The 22,100-nt window shown below is 38.2% G+C and overlaps 1 long non-coding RNA gene across 1 annotated transcript; it reads right to left on the bottom strand.

Annotated features, from left to right (window-relative positions):
* Positions 1-9,648: 9,648 nt before the first annotated feature.
* On the bottom strand, positions 9,649-12,383 carry LOC145806754 (uncharacterized). Its single transcript, XR_014350241.1, has 2 exons — positions 11,067-12,383; positions 9,649-10,596 (listed from the first exon to the last, which is right to left on the bottom strand). It is a non-coding gene; the product is annotated as an uncharacterized LOC145806754 (long non-coding RNA).
* Positions 12,384-22,100: the final 9,717 nt, after the last annotated feature.

Below are 22,100 nucleotides of genomic sequence, written 5' to 3'. Positions count from 1 at the left end.
AATCCTGGACTGAGAAATTAAACTCACTGAAGACTAGCTTCAACCAAAATGCAACCCTATATTTAATTAAATCACAAAGGTCCTCCAGATTTGGGATAGATTTTCTAAATACACACTCATTCCTGCACTTCCACACAGACCACATCACTGACAATGGAATCACCCTCCAGATCTTCCTCTCCTTCCTCTTTAGCTTCTCCCCTGCCCACCACATCAATAAACTTTCCACCGATCCTGGAATAGCAGCTTGGATACCCCACCATACCAACATGTCAGACCAAACCCTCCACACAAAAGGACACCAGACTAATATATGAGTCACTGATTCTGTGTCACTGCCACAAAACACACAAGCAATAGAATCACTAGAGGTGATCACCCCCAGTTTTTGCAAAAATTCCTTAGACTTGAGTCTTTTCTTCCATGCAAACCAACCAAAGACCTGCACCTTAGGAGGGATATATTTAAGCCAAATCATTTTGGTAATGCTCAGCCTGGCACCCATATTTACCCCACCCCTCCTGTACATATCAGCCACTGTGAATATCCCATTAGATGATCCTAACCATGAAGGCCTATCAACACCCTCTGAGCACTGAACAGGAGCCCCCCTCAGATATTCAAAAAGCCTTGTCAACTCATGCTCTTCGCACTCATATAGCCCTCTTCTGAACTCAAAGACCCAGCCACCCACTACACTTCTCTTATCAACCACACTTCTTAAGGATTCATTTTTAACCACAGCCAACCTAAATGTCACGACCCAAACCCGGCCCTATGGGTTTAGTACCGTAACCGGCCAGTAATCCGATATTACCGAAGGCCTGCTTAACAGTAATACAGTAAAACAGAGTACAGGGCCTGGCGGAAGCCAATACAGTAATTAAACAATGTCCAATGAGTTGTGACAGTCTGTATGCCAAAAAGATTTTTCGTGCATTCATACATAAACAGTACAGAACAGTATGCACAATATTTACATTCATTCAAACTAGGGACTCAACCCTAGATAGCGGTACAGTGTACAGTCAGCCTATACAAAACAGTGAAACAGTACAGAAGGGGGAATTCTTAAAACACCCCTAAGCCTTAGCAGATAGGTTCGGAACCTCGCAGTGAGGCACAAAGGCTGGCTTGACAAAACTGGAGTCTAACCCACGCTCCTAGCTCCGATCTGGTGGCTGAGCACCTACATATATATATAAAAACAGTGAGCTAAAGCCCAGTGAATAACATAAAACGTAAAGGGGTTTAGAATGAATGTCCTTACAGTAATGAAAACAGTTCAATTCAATCAGTATTTCAGTTGTTCAGTACAGTAAACAGTCATATGTGGTACATCCATTAGCATAACAGTGACAGTAGGTCTTAAAAGACCGAACAGTAATGATGGCCATCAGTCAGTAAACAGTAGTGGTTCCACGAGGGAACCGACAGAGATCTCTGTAACAGTAACAGTAACAGTAAACAGTAGGTACTAAGGATGCCACAGTACAGTTCAGAAATAAAGGACATACATTCATTCAGTAATACCAGTTCAGTAAATAGTTCAGTTCAGTATTCAAAAGATATCAGTTGAACATATCTTTACACAATTGTTACTCACAGAGTTTGGGCTACGGTATGCTAGAGCGTGTCTCCCCAGTTGCCAACCCTACACAGTTCACAGGTTGAACACACACTAAGCTACACAGTTGGGAAATATCATAACTTAATCCCTAATTTGCCTTGGTGTGTTCTACAACGATATCCTCATCTAAATGTCTTAAACTAGGCCTAAGAATGCCTAGGATGGGATGAGGATGCAAAAATACACTTAAAAAACATTTTGCAAACTTGCTGAAAATAGGAGCCTCGCTCGAGCGAGACTTTCTTCGCTCGAGCGTAAGTCCAAAATCAAAGGCTTAGCTCGAGCGAGGAATCCTTCGCTCGAGCGGTCTGCAAAACAGTAAAAATACTGGATGCTGAGATTTTACGCGCGATGGTCGCTCGATGGTCGCTCGAGCGGATCCCTGGACAAAGGTGCTCGCTCGAGCGGGGAATCCTTCGCTCGAGCGAGGAAGCCAAATCTGGAATTTCCAGATCTGCCTCCCAAGCTCAAACCAAGCATTCTACCACTCCAAACTCGACCTCTTGGGCCCAAATTCTGGAAAACATAACTAAATTCAATGTATAACAAGTTCCAAAGCTCAATTTATGAACTCAAGCCCCAAAGGTGAGTCAATTTAAAACCATATTCAAACCCATTTTCAAGAATATGAAGAACATGCAAACATGCATGAATTCAAATCATTTCAAAGCTTCAATTTGATGCTCTAAGGAGCCAATTGATCCAAAAACAAGTTGAAAACATGAACCATTACAAAATTATGAACATGCATGCATCATTTTACCATGAATTCAACTCAAACTTCTACATTACAACATGCATGCATGAATTATGCTCTATATCATCATGTATGAGCTAAAACATGGCTTAACTCTACAAATGAAGCATGAATCATGCAAGAACTAGCTCAAACACATCAATAAAGGTTGAGTTCTCTTACCTAGAGCCTCAATTACAAGTGTAGGACCACAAAGCAACAATCAACCTTCAATTCTCTAAGTTGTTTAAGCCAAATCTCAAGAACTACACAAACCCTCACTCTCTCTTCCTCAAGGTCGGCTAGAACAAGAGATATGGCTGATGGAAATGTTTTTGGCTCAAGTATAATGAGCTCAAGGTGTAGAGATAGTGGCCCACTCAAGGGCAAAACGGTAATTAAGTCCAACTCTTTAATTAGCTTATTTTAATCTAATTTAATCATACCTAATCAGTTTTCAGGTAAATACACCACAAAATCACATAAATTATGTTGATCATTAAACATCAATCAATTTTGGATTCGGCCGCCGATAAGGCCTTCAATTTGCAGTTTAAACATATAAGCATGAACAGATATTCATACAATCAAACAGATAGAATGCAATTTAACTAACATATACTCAATCAATTCGGTTTCCAATTTCAGTCAGTCAGTTCAGTACTTTAATCAGTTCAATTATCAGTCATAATCAATTCAGTTTAACGGTAATCAATCAGTCATAAGTCGGTAAACAGTATGAGGGTTGTTACACTAAACAAGGTTGGAAATTCATCCTTCAAGCAGACAGGCTGCCACCACAAATTAGTCCAGAATCTGATTCTCCTCCCATCCCCCACCTTCAACTTTAAATTATTCAAGTAAAATTCCTTGAGGCTACTACACTGCTCAGCCACTGCAATAATCCCTTTCCAAACTCCCGAGTGCCTATTAGATGGGAAAAAAGTTGGGATCCATCCATCAAGCTCCAACCTATACCTGCTACAGATTACTCTTTTCCACAAAGTGTCCTTTTCGCAGCCAAACCTCCACCACCATTTAATTAATAAACAGTTATTCACATCCCTAACTTTTCTAATACCCAACCCACCTTTCTCTACTGCGTTTGCCAAGTCATCCCACTTCACCATATGAATTTTTCTATCCGAGGCAGACCCACCCCATAAAAATGTAGCTTGAATCTTCTCCAACTCTCTAGCTACCCCTTCAGGCAACTTGAACAAAGATAAGTAGTACACTGGCAATGCTGAAGTTACCGATTTGACAAGTGTTAACCGCCCTGCAAATGACAACAACTTTCTCTTCCAACCTGCCAGCTTGCTTTTGACTTTATCCACCACTGGTTTCCATGTAGCTTTCTTCCTTGGATTAGCACCTAATGGCATCCCAAGGTACTTTAGAGGTAGTGCCTTAGTTTTACAGTTCAACACTGCAGCACAGCTATCTAACAACTCCTTGGAGACACCCACCCCGCATACTACACTCTTGTGAAAGTTTATTTTGAGTCCTGACATGATTTCAAAACGCCTAAGCACCCTTTTCAACTTTCTCACTTCACCTACCTGAGCTTCACAAAACAGTAATCTATCATCTGCAAACTGGAGATGCGTTAACAGAACGCCGTCATGGCCTACCTTAACCCCTTTTATTAAATTCAACTGGGACGCACGGCTTAACAACTTATGAAGACCCTCAGCCACCATATTAAACAAAAAAGGGGACAGAGGATCTCCTTGTCACAAGCCTCTTTGTGGGCTAAACTCCTCCGTAGGAGATCCATTAACAAGCACCGATAGCCTTACAGTTGTTACACACTCCTTAATCCACTTAATCCACTTCGCTCCAAACCCAAAATTAGATAACATTGAGAAAAGAAAACCCCAATTAACTGAATCATAGGCCTTCTCAAAATCTAACTGGATAAGTAACCCCTTCTTCTTGGCTTTCTTCCATCCGTCTACAACTTCATTAGCTATTAACACACCATCTAAAATGTTCCTCCCACTCAGGAACGCAGACTGAGATTCACTAATGATATGAGGCAATACAGATTTTAGTCTAGTAGTCAACAATTTTGCTAATATCTTATAAATAGAACTCACCAAACTAATAGGTCTATAATCCGATAGCCCTATTGGATTCTCTTTCTTCGGTGTAAGGGTTATGAATGAACCATTTATACCCTTTACCAACTTCCCATTGGTTTGAAATTCCTTCACAAACTGAACCACATCACCCTTCATGACTTTCCAGAACTTCTGATAACACATCAAATTAAACCCATCCGGTCCCGGAGCCTTATTCCCATCACAATCCATCACTGCTGATTTAATTTCTGCTTCTGAAAAATCTGATTCTAACCATCCAGCCCTCCCCCTGCCTATCACTGTTGAGAAGCAACCCCCTAAAACAGGTCTTGATGGCCAATTCTCTGAGTATTGATTTTTAAAATGATCAAACACCTTGCACTTCACTTGACCCGGTTCTTCCACCACCACCTCCCCATCTAGTATAGAATTTATTTCATTTCTACTAGTTCTGCCTTTTGAAACCACATGGAAGAATCTTGTATTCTTGTCCCCTTTCATTGCCCAGGTGAGTCTTGACTTTTGTAACCATAACCACTCAACCATCCTACTCAACCTCCACATCTCAGCTCTGACATCACTTCTCCTAACTTTTTCGGCACCATCAAGTTCTCTATCTTCAGCCAAGATATCAAAATTATGGAGTTCACCCTCTGCTGTCTTTAGCTTATTTTGAACATTGCCAAATACCTCCAAGTTCCAACTTCTAAGGCTACCTTTCAATCTCTTCAATTTTTGAGACAAAATGAAACCAGCCCAGCCTACAACACCAGGCTCTCTCCAACTCAACTCCCAAAACTTTCGAAAATCTTTGTGTAGAAACCAAGCGTTTAATACCCTAAAGGGTTTTGGACCCCAATCTCTCTCATCCTCCATCAACAGCAGTGGACAGTGATCAGAGAGCAGTCTAGGGAGACCCCACAGCTTAAAATTAAATACCTCAATCCACTTTGGGTCTACAAAAATTCTATCTATTTTGCTCCATTTCTCACCAAGACTAGAGTTACACCACGTGAACCTTCTCCCAAGTAAAGGTAATTCAGATACCTCACAGTTGTCAATAAACTTGTTAAAATCTTTCATTCCTCTATCTCTCCTCGAACACCCTTTTCTTTCCCCAATCTGTCTAATCTCATTAAAATCCCCTCCTAAACACCATGGGTTCAGAAATTCCTCTTTCAGCTTCAACAAACTCTGCCACAGATTCCCTCTAGGTCCCACATCATTAGGAGCATAAATGTTCAAAATAGCACAATGAAAATGGTTAAGGATAGTACCTGATAACAATATGAACCTTCTGTTGCTGCAACACTCCTTAATTTGGAATATATCAGGATCCCAGATACACAGCAAACCCCCTGCAGAGCCTTCAGCATCCACCCCCATATACTCCATATTTTCCTTTGCCCAAACTGATCTGACGTCTTCCTCAGATAACTCTGCTTTCTTTGTCTTTTGAAACAGGGCAATATCTACTTGTCTCTCCCTCACAATCTTTTTAATTTTGCTTCTCTTCTCCTTCCTCCCCAACCCCCTAACATTCCATGAGAGAATCTTCATTACAATATCACTACTTCACCGAATTCCCCCCAGCTGGTAAACCTACTCCCCAACTCCCACCCCCCCTGCATTTCGGTCCATATCCTTCAACTCAAGGTCCATTATTTTCTCCACTACTTCAGCCCTTTTCCCATTTAGCTTCATCCCAAGAAGTTCCCCCAATTTCAGAGTTGCTTCAGCCTCATTGAGTACGATCCTCCCTCTGTCCATGCCACCCTCTATAGATGCATTTAAGGACGATCCCGCCACTGCTGCTCGCCAATCCGCTGCCTTGGGCCGTGCTGAGCTTGTTGCCGCACCTCTGCTCCCGTGTCTTCTCCTTGAATCGGCTGACCTTCGTAGTAGTAAATTCGGATTGTATTTGTTAATACATTTGATCCTCTGTTTCCCTTTTTTATTCCTTCTTAGACTGCAACTGGGTTCCTTGTCATGAGCTTCTGATAGACTTGATAACCTCCCAACTGGCCCAACTTCTCTAGCCTTGTTACTACCAGGATATCCTTGCTGCCCCAGCCCACACCGTGGTAGACAAAGCCCATTCCCCTGATTTGGTGAATTAATCTGGCCCAACATAACTTCAATATTTACCCCCGGCCCTTCTATACTAGGTCTGTCTATACTTCTAACAAAACCTTGCGTACTAACCAGCTCAACCTTACTCTGACTAACTACCGTCTCCTCCGAAGAGTCGTTCCTCTGTTTTCGCACATCCATCATTGCGCTACAGTCCACAGCAGCCTCTATGTTAGCCCCTACACTTCTACCAACTATATCTTCCTCTATACTCCTCCGACCTTCCCTGTTGTTCACCTCCTCACTCCGATTTTCGCCATTTGGCGTACCTACATGGGCCACATCACACCCATTCGTCATATCATCTGCTGAATTATCCTCCCCGTCAGCATCTTCATCTTCCTCATTCCTGATATGATCATCCATGACATTCGAACTGCCAATCTCCACCTCATGTTGAACTTTATGACACCTGCAAGGACATTTTCCTGATTTGAGGTTGATCACCTGCTCTTCACACACCCTTACTGGAAAGACCCTCCCCCTGCATTCCAGATTTACAACCGAATTTATGGATTCCATGCTTTTGGTAGAAATCTTCACCTTTGCACACACAAATGTCACTGGTTCACTCATATCTCCTTCAAAACATAACACTTTCCCACATACCTCACCTATCTTTGTTATGTTGTAACTATTCCACAAATGTAATGGGATGCCATAACAACTGATCCATACGCTTCTTTCCTGCTCTAACACCTGCCCTGGTTTTCCTTCAGACATTTCTTCACACCAATCACCAATCAGTTCCTTAATAGCTGGAAATTTCAGTGCCCTTTCCTTCTTTGAGTTGAATGTTATAACAACATCCCTTCCCCCACTTTCTCTTACCATTACATCCTCCACACCTATCGCTGCTATCTCTTTCTTCAAACTAATATTAGCATATGGTACCTTCAATCTGATTATTATACTCTCAAACAGCCAACCATTCCCTATCTCTTCTGCCTTCACCAAGATACCCTCTCCTCTTTCTCCCCTTTTGCCGACCACCGCATCTACATATGACCGTCTATCTCTAAGGCCACTACACCCATGAAGTACATCTTTCTCTTTATCAGCATAGACTATTGATCCCCGAAGTTGATTTTGTAATGGCTTGTTTTCAGCTTCACCCCTACCCATATCCTTCCCATACTCTGCATGTTTGACCTGTAAGGTTCGATCATCCACCCATAACCCATGTGCTTTCTGGACAGCTATGTTAGCTGCCACAGAGCAGCCAAACCTCACGAATCCAAACCTTGTGTTAGTCATCCTACGCCTCTTCTGTGGTATAAAGACATCGATTACCACTCCAAACTTTGAAAATAGATTATATAGGCCTTTTGGGTTCAAAGATGCTGGTAGGTTATCCACGAACACATTAAAAATACCCTCACTTCCTTCCAACCTCCAAGGTCCTGATCTGCCCCTATCCCTAACAACCGGTATCCACCCTCCTCTCATAATCTATCGCTTCCCTTGTCGAAGCTTATATGCATTCAATTTTTGGTATTAAATTAAAAAGATTGTATATGCTCAATTTAAGTACTTTTTAACGTTTTCAAATAAGTGTATATTTTATTCTACATAACCTTATCTTAGTGTGGAAAAACTTTATATTTGACTTGATAATTCTCTTATAGATTTCTCAAGCTCTTGAAGAATTTCATTTCATATACTTGCTTATACATTTGGGGTGTAGGTGTGAGTGACAATCTAATCTAGAAGACAACGAACATGGTATGCCACATGCTATAAAATGTGATTTGATACTGAAAGTTGTATCAACTACATTATTAGAATTTAAGGTACATCTACAAAAAAATTCTATAAACAATTAGATATTTAATAAAATATGGTCTACTTTATTTCAAATTGATCATGTAAAAAACACTTTTTTAAAATATTAAAAAAAAAACATTTATAGGAGTATTATGACCACTTTTTGCATTTTGTCCTTGCCAAAATCCAGTTTCTCTAGATTTTAGTTCATTATATTTGATTCTCTCTCTCTCTTTTTAGGAAATTTTTAACAAAATAATAAGAAAAAAAATTGATATCACTTTGGATCGACAAATTCACCGTTTTGAAACGAAAGTATATCATTTTTCATAATATGTGTACCAAAGCGGAAATTGTTAGGGTATTAGCAATTTCTAGTAACACTAAATTGGACAAAAGGAAACATATGAAGAAAATACATCAAATTAAACTCAAGAATACACTTGCTCACAGCTATCTTGCCAAAATAAATGACAGTACAGAGTAATCGTCTCAATCTGCCACCCTAAAAAATTAGGAAGGCAAATCTGAACTTACATAGAAAATCACGCTGGATAAGCCACAATAGCTTGCCAGGTTCAAAGGTGACATCTTGCCCCTGCAGAAGTATCGAATCAGTCAAAAGATGGCAAAATTAACTTTATATAGTTGTTTCCTTTTTATTTTTACATTTTTTTTTAAGAATCATTAAAAGAGAATATATATGAGAAAAAAAAAATGTTGAAGTGGTATAAAATTACCCTCCCTCTGTTCCGACATGACAATTTTAGACAAAACAATGAAACAAGTTAGTGTTTCTTAAAAACGAGGGATTAAGAAGCAATGATTGAAAAAATATATCAATATACATGTCAGAATGACAAACCTTCTATAGAATTCTTCAGCAAGCTCAACAGTACATGACCATCGAGATATATCAGCCTCGCAGATCCAAACAAACAAGACCAAGAGTAAATCATATCAGATGATGTAAGTTGCAATTATGGGCATCATTAGCTGCTGAAAACACAATTACGGATGTCCCATCCATGCAAAAAGCAAGATGAGAAGTAACACAACATTGTCCAGTAACTACCTCAGTTCAAGGTCATCCATTATGTTTTCAGTCTAGATTCACAATGTGTCACTTTTGCTCTTATAAAAAATGTCTAGATTATCTCATTAAGAATTATTAGACTACAAGTAATCTTCACTTTCAATTTGAACGGAAATTTTGGGAATTAGTGATTATCCCCAAAGCAATGAACATTTTGGTAAATTCTCTAGCTTATTTCTTCAGATTTCATTTCAACATATTTTTGTACACTTTTACGACCTTCTACCTATTACACGAAACTCATTCAATAAGAAGTAAAGCTGACCCCACATGCTGGATGCACAAAAAGAATCAAACCCTTGAGAATCTCCAGAGTTATTTCAAAAAAAGAACCCTAAACTTAATTCCAGCACAATAAGAACTCAGAAGATTGACTACTACATTCAGTTCCTTAATCCAGGGTGTTCCATACCCAAAGTAGCTCATATCCTTAAGTTTGATAAAAACCCACAATCAATGATAATATATTTCATAGTTTGTTTCTGTAGTACCAAAACTTTCTTCACTATGCTAAAATTCCAAGTTTTGGCAGTCCATGTTATGTGCTCCAAATAAAGAGAAAATTAGAGAGAGAGAGATACAGGCAGGGTAACAAACTGTCTCAGGCAGGTTATAGATAAGCACAGAACTCAATACTGTTGCCAGAGCGAAAATCCTGCAAGGCAGCCATCAGAAAGGAGAACCAACATATACCTACAGCCATCAGAGGCGGATTAAATACCAACTAGTTAGATCACCGGTCATCATATATTTGACTTCCCAATACTTTCAAATCCCTCAGTATCAAGGTATAAAACAGAAGTTTTTACTCCATCAATATCCAATTCTAGCAGGGTTCCCCATACTCATATCCCTGTAAAAAATAACAAAATACCTGTAAGTAATATCTGTAAATGGATGGTTGCTTAGATCCACCTCATTATGGTCTGCATCTAGCTTTTGTTTTTGTGTCACGCATGTGCCCAACACTAAATCCTGCTAAGACATCAAACTATAAAGCTTAATAATTGTTAGAAATATCAACTTATGCAAAGATGTTGGTGGCAATAACTAAACTAATGGTAGCATAGGCTGCACCTTCGTAACAAGAAAGGAAGAGAAGTTGATCAAGCAGAAATGATTTTACGCAGAGGTAAGGACCAATCACCTAATAAAACAGCCATAAAAATGGAGTAAAAAGAAAATAAGAGCAGGATTGGAAAAAGTAAAATTTTATAAGGTAAAAACGGTTGTTTCACTGAGGGCTTGACATGCACAAATAATTATAGAGATGAATAATTGCAAGTCATGCACAACGAATCAATGACATTCAATACTCCAATACACAAGAACAAGCTAGTATAAAACGTCTCTGAATAAGAAGTTCATTTTCCAATGTGGTTATCACGCAATACTAAAAGACTGATTTTCATTCATTAGGCCAGTGTGAAACTAAGAAAGAGAGATGTGGCTAAGGAGGCATGCACGCAAACTGTGCACACTAAGAGAAGAGGAGAGATGTTCGCAATTGCTTCCACAAGAAAGCCACCTCCTCTCTCTAAAATGACACATCACTTACTATCCTAAATTTTAAATATCTTTCTGAATTGGTCAAGTGGCAAATAAATTGAAACTAACAAATGTTTAGAAATCAATCTCAAGCATACAAAAACAGCAGCAATAGGGTTGTTTATTCTCTCAATTGCCTCCAAACCTTCCCTTGCAATGCAAAGTTTTGTATGATCAGGATCAGGTTCTACAATAGGAAACCTGCAAGATAAAATAAAAAGGGTAAATAAGCATCAATGATCGCAAGGCTGCAAATCTCCACGGTGGCATAATGATACATGACAATCATAAGAGGAGAAAAGCAACCAATGGTTAATGCCCTGATTCTTACAGCGTGAGATACTGCTGTCTACTTGCTATATGCACAAAACAATCTAAAAATGGAATACGTATTTTACAAGTTACGACATATGTAAAGCTATAGGTAAAAGACTAAATAAATAAACAAATTTAATGTGGTATTAATGGAATCCTGCTAAAAAAAAAATTCAACTAGGTGCATTAAACCATAAATATCCATTCATATTCAAAAGGTTAATACAGTACAAAAATGTAATCACCACTGTCTCATATCATCCATAGCATAAATATCTCATCAAAGTTTGTAGTAGTCCAGTTCTAAGAGTAAAGCTAAATCCTAAATAAATGGAACTCATCACAACTTACCAATTACCAATATTGCTTAACTAAACAAATTAAAATCACAAATCTAACAGAGAAGCAGCAATAAATACTCTACTCTTATACAACTTCTAACAACACCACACAATGCATCATCAAGATCGTCACGAAACATAATGAACCCAAGTCAAGGATTTCAAAGCAAACTCAATTGATTCTAAAGCGACATGAACGCATACATGAATTCAAATTCAAAACGCGCACACACTTCTACATTTACTTATGTATCAAGAAATCGCTTACCCTTTACGAAAAACATCAATTAAGAACGACCCATATGCGAATAAGCAGAGAAAGATCGAAAAGACCACGACCCAACAAGCTATCTTCATTGTGATCGCTGCAGAAGGCGTTATCTTACAAATAGAGAGCAGAAAACAACGAAATCGAGAGGTTTTGAAGACATGGGGCGACAGAGGAAAAGATGTCAAGAACTTGGAAGCCATGGCCGAGGGTGCAGGTTAAGAATCGTGGACCACTTGGATTGAAGAGAAAGAGAAGGGTGATCATTGGTTATTCCAGAAATACGCCCATAATCTTATGACGTTATGACTGATAGAGAATGTAAAATATTATAATTTCATATTAGTGATTAAAAAATATAAAAGAATATGTGATTTTGTTTTACATTAAGATGGTGAATGATAATTGGGAAAAAAATATGACGTGTTTCACTCGAAAACTATTTAATACTTTTTTGAGACGGGAAGATCAAAAATGGAACGAGAGAGGAGGGAGGCGCGAACAATTTCGTTTTGTTGTAGTGGGAAGATTAGGCAATTTTGGGACCCAACTACTAGAGCTAGGGGCATTATTGTCAATTTTTGTGGTAAATTCATAAATTTTGGGGAGCTTCTATATACACACACCCTTTCCTCTTTATACAAATCCTTCTCAATACACACACTAAAAAAATAAATCCTAATATATTTGACTCACTACACACCTATCATTCCACATATACCCCCAAATATAAATCATACACACACACACCCCCTCTCACACACACACCCGTGACAGACCCCTCCAACACACACCCATCTGAGAACCCCTCTCACACACACACCCATCTCTCACAGTCTCCACCGTTCCTCCCCAAAAGCTTCATCCATCCATTTGTGTCATTGAAGTATTGGCATTGAAGGGCATTGAAGAGCATTGAAATTTTCACATTTTAGGTTAGTTTACACATATTAGAATCTTCTCATTCCTATTTTATTTGTAATGTAGGGTTAATTTTAACCATTTTCGAAATTTTCAGTCCACCCCAACGAAAGTGATTGCCGTGTTTCATTCGGAACTGGTTTTTCGAAATTTTTGTTTTTGTTCGGCATTAGAGTTTCGAAATTTATGCTTTTATTCGGCACTATAGTTCCGAAAATAGTTACTTGGTTTGGCTTTCAAGCGCCGAAAATATTTTTTTTTTTCGGTTTTCAACTTCCAAGTAGTAGCTATAATTTCGGACAACAACTTCCGAACATAATAGGTATTTTCGGACAACAACTTCCGAACATAATAGGTATTTTCGGACAGCAACTTCAGAACACAATTTTTTTTTTTTTCCCTTCTAACACTTAATTAAAACACTTAATTATAACACTCACTACACACACTGTCATTAATTTTACACACACTCTCTCATTATAATTTAAAACACTTATTATTTACACACACACTCATTACACACACTGTCATTAATTTTACACACACACTCATTACACACACACTTATAATTTAAAAGACTGTCATTAATTTTACACAGACTCTGTTTATTTACACACACACTCATTACACACACTTAGTATTTTTTGCAGATAATATGGATTCTAAATATCAACAACGTGTCCCACTTACTGCTTCAAATAGACGACGTCGTGAATTGGATGTAGACCATGAACGGGGACGAGGGCGTGGGCGAGGACGAGGTCAAGGTCGTGGTCGAGGTCGTTATCCAGTTTCGGTAGAATATGATATTCCCAGTGCTAGTCAAAGTGGGGGCCGAAGCCAAAGACAAGTGGAAGGTTATGATATGCCTGACATTGCTGTGGAGGATACCTCTTTACCTGATTCTCCTCCTGTCCAGGAAGAGTACCTTACTCATGCTTTTCTAGGTGGACCGACTGATCTGTCAATACTGCGGAGTTTCAATAGTCATGTGGCTGCAGCTATTTGGCACGGGGAGGTAAACATTCCTCAGTAAAACTGAAATTCATTTGTATATGAGTTTTTTTTTTTTTTTTTTTGTGTGTTGTGTGGTAGTTTGTAATGAGATATCATTTGTGTTGTAAGAACGATGGCCCCTAAAGTGTCATAATCACTTCCAAGATCCTTGCATGGCCATGGTGATTAGTAGAGAACAATACCAGATTCAAAGCCATTATTGAGCAGTCTGGACTGTCATAGTTAGCTCGTTGCACTTATCGGTTCGTCAACAAGCTTCTAATCTCATGTTTTGTTGAGAGATGGCAACCTGAGATGAACACATTTCACATGACAGTTGGTGAGATGACCTTGACCCTGGATGATGTTGGCACTATTCTTGGCCTTCCTATTGTAGGCAAATCAGTCAACATACCAGATGTGACAGATCATCATGGAGTTACATTACTCGTTTATGGCTTGGGGATTACTGAACTTGCAGCACATGAAGAGGTTTCTTCTGCTGGTGGCAATTCAGTCAGGCTTGAATGGTTGCGAAATCAGTTTGCTGGTGTCACAGATTCAGACCCCGAGGAGACTATACAGTGCGCTGCAAGAGCTTATTTATTGTTTCTATTGGGATGTACACTCTTCAGTGACAAAAGTGGCGGCAGGGTTCCCGTTGTTTACCTCGGCTTGTTGATGGATTTGGGATCCATACATACTTATGCCTGGGGTGCTGTTGCATTAGCATTTTTATATCGACAGTTGGGGTTTGCTAGCCGGTCTGGGGTTAAGCAGATGGGTGGTTATATGACTCTTTTGGAGGCGTGGATTTATGAGCACTTCCGAGCATTCCGACCTCATCAGAACATGGGCTACAATGAAGACATGCCACACGTGTACCATTGGGCATCTAGGAGAGAGGCGGGTTCCTCCATTGACCATTTGAAATCTTTTCGAGCCAAGCTTGACAGTTTAGTAGCTACTGATGTAAGTTTACTCATCCTACGATAATTTTAACACTTCCATTTATCTTACCCTTTATGTACTTTAATGCAAAAACACTTTACGTTTACAGGTTATTTGGGATCCATACCACAGCTGCAGAGACCGGCATCCATGTAACCCGGTTACGTTCTACCATGGATGCTTAAAGTGCTTAGACGTTGTCGAACCCTATCATCCAGATAGAGTTTTGAGGCAGTTTGGCAGGGTTCAAACCATCCCAGATGGACCGCTAGCTCCCAGTCGTGGTGTACGAGGCAACATATCTGCACGATATACCGTCATGTACAGATACTTGGATAGGATGTGGGAGGCTTGGGATAACCACGTGTTATCTGAGCAACGGAGGAGCACACCAGTTCGTCAGCCTTGGCAATGTGTACCGAGTTACATGGATTGGTATAAGAATATCACGCACCTATATGTCGAGTACACTGATGAACCGCGTGTCCATGACCATCAGGATTTCAGCGAACATGCGGATGTAATCTATTATCCTCTCTGATGCATATGTAACTTACTTTTTTTTCTGATATGTTCCCTAAAATGTGATATTCTTTTCAAATGCAGCGTATTGCACATGCACTGCAGATTTCACATCCTATTATTAACGCTGGTTATCAGGAGGGGATTCGCCATCCTTATCGACTTTACCAAGCTATCGAGAGTATGACACATGTTCTTGAAGGTCAGCACATTGACGAAGCTAGACCTAGTTCTGCTGGAGGTCGCTTTCCATCTTCGACATTGACATACAGTCGTAGGCCTAGGCGTAGGCATACAGCTGATTCGTGACATGTTATGTTGTTACATGTTATTTTGTTAGTTGATGAATATTTTTTGGTGTTTTTTGTAAGATGACATTGTTGTAATGGTAACAGTGATTAATATTTTCTTACTAGAATGGAATGGCAACAATGGTATTGTAATGACATTGTAATGACATTTTATTATTAGAATGGAATGGTAACAATGGTCGTTGATTTTGTAAATGACATTTTCTTATTACAATGGAATGGTAACAATGGTCGATAACATTCAAAAACACATCAACATCAAAAACACATCCATTAATTATTGGTTTTATTGGTTTTATATGTGCAATCCATAATTAATATACGTGGGAAAGACAGAAATAAGTCTAAACTGGTAGGATGTGCCCAAAACAAGTCTGTCACAGTCATCGTAGACTCTTCAGACCGATGGTGCTCAATGTAATTATACTTGGCCAATTCACCCAATAAGTGTTGCATCTGTGATCTTCCAGCTCTCTGTACCACCCTGTTTCGATGGCGTACATTGTAAATGGTTTTAAGTGTGCTTACATTGAGGGCATCTCGCTGTTTCAAGGTTACTTGGATTTCTTTTGGCCGAACCATGCTCTTTGACATATCCATTAACAATGCTTTCTCATCCTTTGATAGCCTCCCCGCATATGAATGTCCCTCGAGGTGCTCCGCAGGTGGATGATTATGCAATCCGCATACTACGGTCAATGTCCATTCATCATATGTGGTAAACCTGTGAGCCCTCATATCAAAAGGACAACCACACTTCTTCGTACCGGTTATTCTTGATGTATTGTTACCATCATGTGTTTAACTTCTTTGTTGCTCTATATTGGCCACTCCTCTCACAAGCAAGATACATCCTAGGTCTTTTTTTCCCTCCACCATAGTCTGATGTTTTGATTACAATGACCAAACCATTTCTCTTTCCAACTTCACGTACCCAGTTGAGCAATTCATCCTTACTTTTGAATACCTACAAAGTTAAATAAATATTATCAAACATTTACATTTGGTGAGCAATTCAAAACATAATCGTTATAATTTCGTAGACTGAACCTGTTCAGTTGTGAAATGAGTGGTGTAATCTAACACAAAATCCGCGCAAACCTGACTTCCTTGAGTTGACACATATTCCTGCATGTTTTATATAACATTACAAATTTTTAATGGCATTATAAAGATTAATTTGCAATTTGAAACTTTAAATTTGGTATGCAGTTTGCAAATTTGGAATATAAAATGGAAAAAAAAAATATTTACTTCATTCGGAAGTAGTTATCCGAATTTTTTTTCAAATTTCGGAAGTTGAATGTTGTACAAGTTAATTTTTTTCGGACAACAACTTCCGAATTTGAATACATTTTTCGGACAACAACTTCTGAAATTTATCAATTTTTTCGGACATCAACTTTCGAAAATAAATAATTATTTCGGTAGTACATTTCCGAACAAAATAACAAAATTCAGCTCTGGTTATCCGAAAGACGCTACGAAAAAAAAAAATTACACTCACATTTCCTTCGCTGTGCTTCACATGAATACTTATTTGCTGATTTTCAGAAGGCAAATCCTCCATCACAATGATGTTTTCCCTACAGAAATGCCAAAGCCCTTTGTAAAAAATGAAAACCCTACAGAAATGCCAAAGCCATTTTCAAAGAAGCATGCCAAACCAGTGGCATTGAGATGTTTTTATTGGGATGTTTTCAACTCTGAGGTGTGCATTGAGATGTTTTCAATTAACAATGGTGTCTAAAATGGTAATTTCACTTATGGATAAAATTGTAATAAAATTAAATATCATTAAGTGTGTGTATTGAGGGTATTAGGTGTGTGTATATAGAAGCTCCCTAAATTTTGTGAGAGGGTATGAGCATTATGGGAGCCTCTATTTGCACACCACAAAAACTCTCATCCCACACCAATTTTCAATTTTTTTTTAATTACAAATTTGCCACTCAAGAAAATTACCAAAGAGAACAAATACTCATCCATTCAAACCCTAGTCGGTGTCTACGTCGACTATGTCATCTCCAACCCTTGCAGCACCTCCCCAATGTAGCCCTTATCCCTTACCACCACCAACCTCTAACCACCACCGCAACCCCCTTCTCTAGCCACTGGTGACTCCAAACAACCCTACTTTCCCTTCGCCACTGCTAACAGCCTTGCCTCCTCCCTAGGGGTCGCAACCGACCCCATCGCCCAGACCCGCTATCGCGATCCATTTCTACCTCTATCTCAAGCCTTTATCTGTCGCAGAGAGAGACAAAGACAGATCGCGAGAGAGAGAGAGCGAGAGAGAGAGAAAGAGAAAGAGAGATCGCAATTGAGAGGTGGCGGTGGTGGCAATGAACGCTAGGGTTTTGAGACGAGTAGAGGGGAGCTGGGAAGGGAGGGTTCTGCGACTGAATGGGAGGAGCGGCAGCGAAAGGATGAATTGATGACGAAAGGGCTGCGACGCAAGGGAAATGAGGCTGTGGAAGAAGAAGCGGCGGGGGAAAGGGGAGAGTGGTTGGGGAAAGGGTGGTGGCAGGAAAATGGGGTAATCAACGTTGGTTAGGGTTAGGGTTAGGACTTCGGTATCGTAGTTGGCGATGGAATTGGCGGTAGTGACAATGATTTGGGGTTAGGGTTGATGAGGGTATTTTAGAAATTTGGTGGTGTGAATTGAGAGAAAAATATTTTTAAAAAATGTGTGTGTGGTGTGAACTAAGTAATGGTGAGGGATGAGAGTTCTGGTGGTGTGCAAATAGAGGCTCCCGAGCGTTACACATGATGTGTTCAATGGCTATTGGTGAGACTCCTCTGAAAGCTAAACTAATGATTAGCTAGATTGACCAAAAATAATGCCTTCTTTCACATTTTGCTACTGAAAATTCGGCCAACTCACCAAATTCGCTTTGATATTTTTAAAATTTAGAGAAAATATTTAATTTTTGAGTTAGACTTTGGATAAATATTTTGATCCATCTAGTCATATATAAAATATTCATTTTAATTTTTACTATAAAATAAATTTAAAAATAATAATAATAAATAAATGATATATTAATATATATTTCTTTTTACAACTTAAATTAAAATACTTTTTAAAATATTATATTTATTTATTTTGCAATTTAATTTTATTCATGTTTAGATTCAAAAAATTATCCAAAAGGTCTAAATAATTTAATAGTATTTAAAGATGAAAATAAAATAAAATTAATATCTCATATCTATTGGGTTAAATGATTGAGTATAGGATTTAGACATTCCTTTAAAGTCGGACTTGAAATAGCTAGGTTATCCTATGACAAGTTAAATCGTGTTCGGAATGACATATATATACCTTTACTTTATAGTGTCATCGGCCCAACCGGTGTTTGTCTACCCTTACCAAAAACCTAACCCAACCGATAGTCACCATAAATCAGCTATTGAACAGTAAGAGTAATCAAGTAATTCAATGTTTTCTATTTATTTTTATGTTATACCTTTGATGAGGGGTTTATAATAATTATACTAAAGTTATAAGGTGCATTGTAATTTTTTTAATTTTAAGAAAGCATAATATAATTTATTCTAAAATTTTATTTTTGGATTTAGATGAGCGACAACTATGTGGTTTAAACATTTTCTTTTTCAGGAGCCAACACAACGTACTTTCAGTTAGATATTGGCAAAGACCCAACCAGGTTACTGCGTGGAATTCATTTGCAAATAGGCAACTTGCTTTCAGATGGATCTTGGCAAACATCTATGTAATCAAAATACCATACACATATATATACATCTAGACCAACTATTTGAAAGGAGAATTTTTTAGTGGTCTGAGTCTATAAGCTACTTAGCACCTTATTTGCCTGTGGTTGGCTTTTAATCCGCCATCTCGATTATATTATTCAAATATTTTTATATATATATATATAAATGTATAACAATAAGTTTATCCAAATATTAACATGTTTGCATCTATTTCTCATTTTTTTGTCTTATAGTTATCAATCATTAATCATTATTTCTCATACATCATATCATATTTTTCATTAGCTTAGCATGACTCTCGTTTAAGAGTGACAAATTATTCTAGTACCACTCGGATTTTTCTATCCCCATATATAAAAAACAGAAGCGAATGGGGACAAAATACCGCAAATCCATAACCATCCCACCCCGCTGCTGTTATTCCTATAGCTTGTGTGTGAAAAGATGCTGCATTTCATTTTAATCTCTTGTTGTACCACCAAAGGCTCCTTCCTACACATAGACCCTTATTAACTCAGATTAAAGTTGAACAACCAGGTTTCCAAATTGGGATACCTGACTTTTTGCATGTTATTATCATCTCATAATGGCATTGTCAAGTCTTGCCACAGGAAATATTTGCCTTAAAGAGGAGTTCCCAAGGCTTTTTAGGTTGTCTAATGATATGGAGGGATCACTTAAGGACTTCGTGGATATCAAAGGCTCCACAGAGAATTGGGAAATCAGTTTTAGGAGGTCCTTATTTGAATGGGGGAAGGAGGAACTACTCAGACTCAGTGGAATCTTAAGAGCAGCACCTGCATTGAGCTTGGAGGCCAAGGACAAGGCAGTGTGGTTAGCAACCAAAACAGGGCAGTCCTTTGTATCTGTCTTTTATAACCATACTAATCTTGAGTTCAATGGGAATGTTAGCTTCAGTAGAATGGTGTGGATCAAGTACCTCCCTCCCAAAGTGCAATTCTTTGGGTGGCTTGCATGGAAACATAAGGTTAAAACATCTGTTTTCTTGCAAAGACTTGGGATGGGAATGCATCTACCTTGTGTATCTTCTGCAAAGCTGAGTAGGAAACAGTTGAACCTGTGCTAATCCTTTGCCCATTGGTTTAGAGAATTTGGTTTGGGCTGCTGCAGTGGTGGGGGACTATTTTAGTGGTACCCGAATCAATTGAAGGTCTTTTGCAATGGTAGGCAAGGAACTGCTACAAGAAAGATGAGAGGAGGATATAGAGTGCTATACCTCTGGTAGGTCTTTGGTCCATATGAAAGCACATAAATGAATGTTTTTTCAAAGATATTCAACCAAAGATGCATGAGTTGCAGGAGCTTATTATCACCAGGCTTGCAATCTGGTTAAAGGCTATAACAAAGGAGTACCACTACTTGATCAATGATTTTCTATACAACATTTCATAAATTAGACATTGTATAGGTGGAAAGGTATAAGGGTGTATGATCTTGGGGTGTTTGAGGTATCTTGAAGATTGGAAATTGTATTGGAGGAGACTTGTGAGATGTTTGGAGTTAGAATCTCTCTAACTCCTTTTGGGGGCTTTGGGGATGCATATGTTTAGTCTTGTTTTGGGTGCCAACATAGTTGGGATGCTTAGCTTTGTCTATGATGCAACTTCTCTCCAAGCTTTTGTATCTCTTAAATATTTAATAAAATTTGATTTGCTTACTGTTCAAAAAATAAAAAATAAAAAAGTCTTGCGACAAGAGAAGTAATGCGACACTCTTCTTTTTTTTTCTTTGTGATGTGATAGATGAGGATAGAGGAGAAGTTATTGGTTATTCCAGGGATAACACCATGTGGTGCTCTATATGGCCTCATTTGATATAACTGTTAAAACAGATTATAGATTATGACTTTAATCAGAAGCTGTTAATCTGTTTGGTGTAACTATTGGATTATAAATTTAAGTTGCTAAGTAGTATTTGTTAAATAAGCTATGAAGTAGCTTTTTCAATTAACTTTTATTTTTTGTTATTCACTGCTTGTTTATATTTCTCATAAAAAAAAATAATAATAATCTATAATCCATTTGGGTCTTTTTCTATTTTTAAAAAAATAAAAAATAAAAAAATCTAAGAGTATAATCGTAAATTAACATGTCTACAATAGAAACTGATAATCAAAAGTAGAGGGTGAGTAGTTTCTTAGAATCAGCTTTTTGAATTAAAATAAATTGTTAGAATCAGAAGCTATTTAAAATAAGTTTAACCAAACAGTTCAAAATAACTATTTCAAAGCTAAAAGCTATAAGTTGGCTTAAAAAAGCCCAAACAAACGCCCCATATGTATTCTAATTGATGGAAAGAATGGAACCCACGATTTTGTGTTGAATAATTAAAAAATATAAGAAGATATGATGATTTGTAATTGGCTAGAGACATAGTCATGTGATATACATGAACTAACCAATTTTTCAAGATAGAGACAGAAACAACAATTCGATGATAAAGAATAGAGCACTTTGTTAGACTATTGAGAGATGTTAAAAATTTTGTATTAATGTCTTATATGACAAAAGTTTGTTAGTTCAGTGTGATGTTGTAATGAAAATGTTAAAATACAAATAAAAAGAAAATTCATGTCAACAGCAACAATCTAGCGTTGTCTCTCTCTTCTCTATTGCTTTTTCTTTCTCAAAACTCTTCACCTCCTCTCTTGTCTCTCTCTTCTTGCTCTCTCTCCACTTTGTCAAGTGAATCCTTACCGTTTGAACTAACATCT

The sequence above is a fragment of the Camellia sinensis genome, chromosome 14, assembly GCF_055761805.1.
Source record: "Camellia sinensis isolate YWXY chromosome 14, ASM5576180v1, whole genome shotgun sequence".
Taxonomy (NCBI): domain Eukaryota; kingdom Viridiplantae; phylum Streptophyta; class Magnoliopsida; order Ericales; family Theaceae; genus Camellia; species Camellia sinensis.
This window is presented reverse-complemented; position numbering and strand designations above follow the sequence as displayed.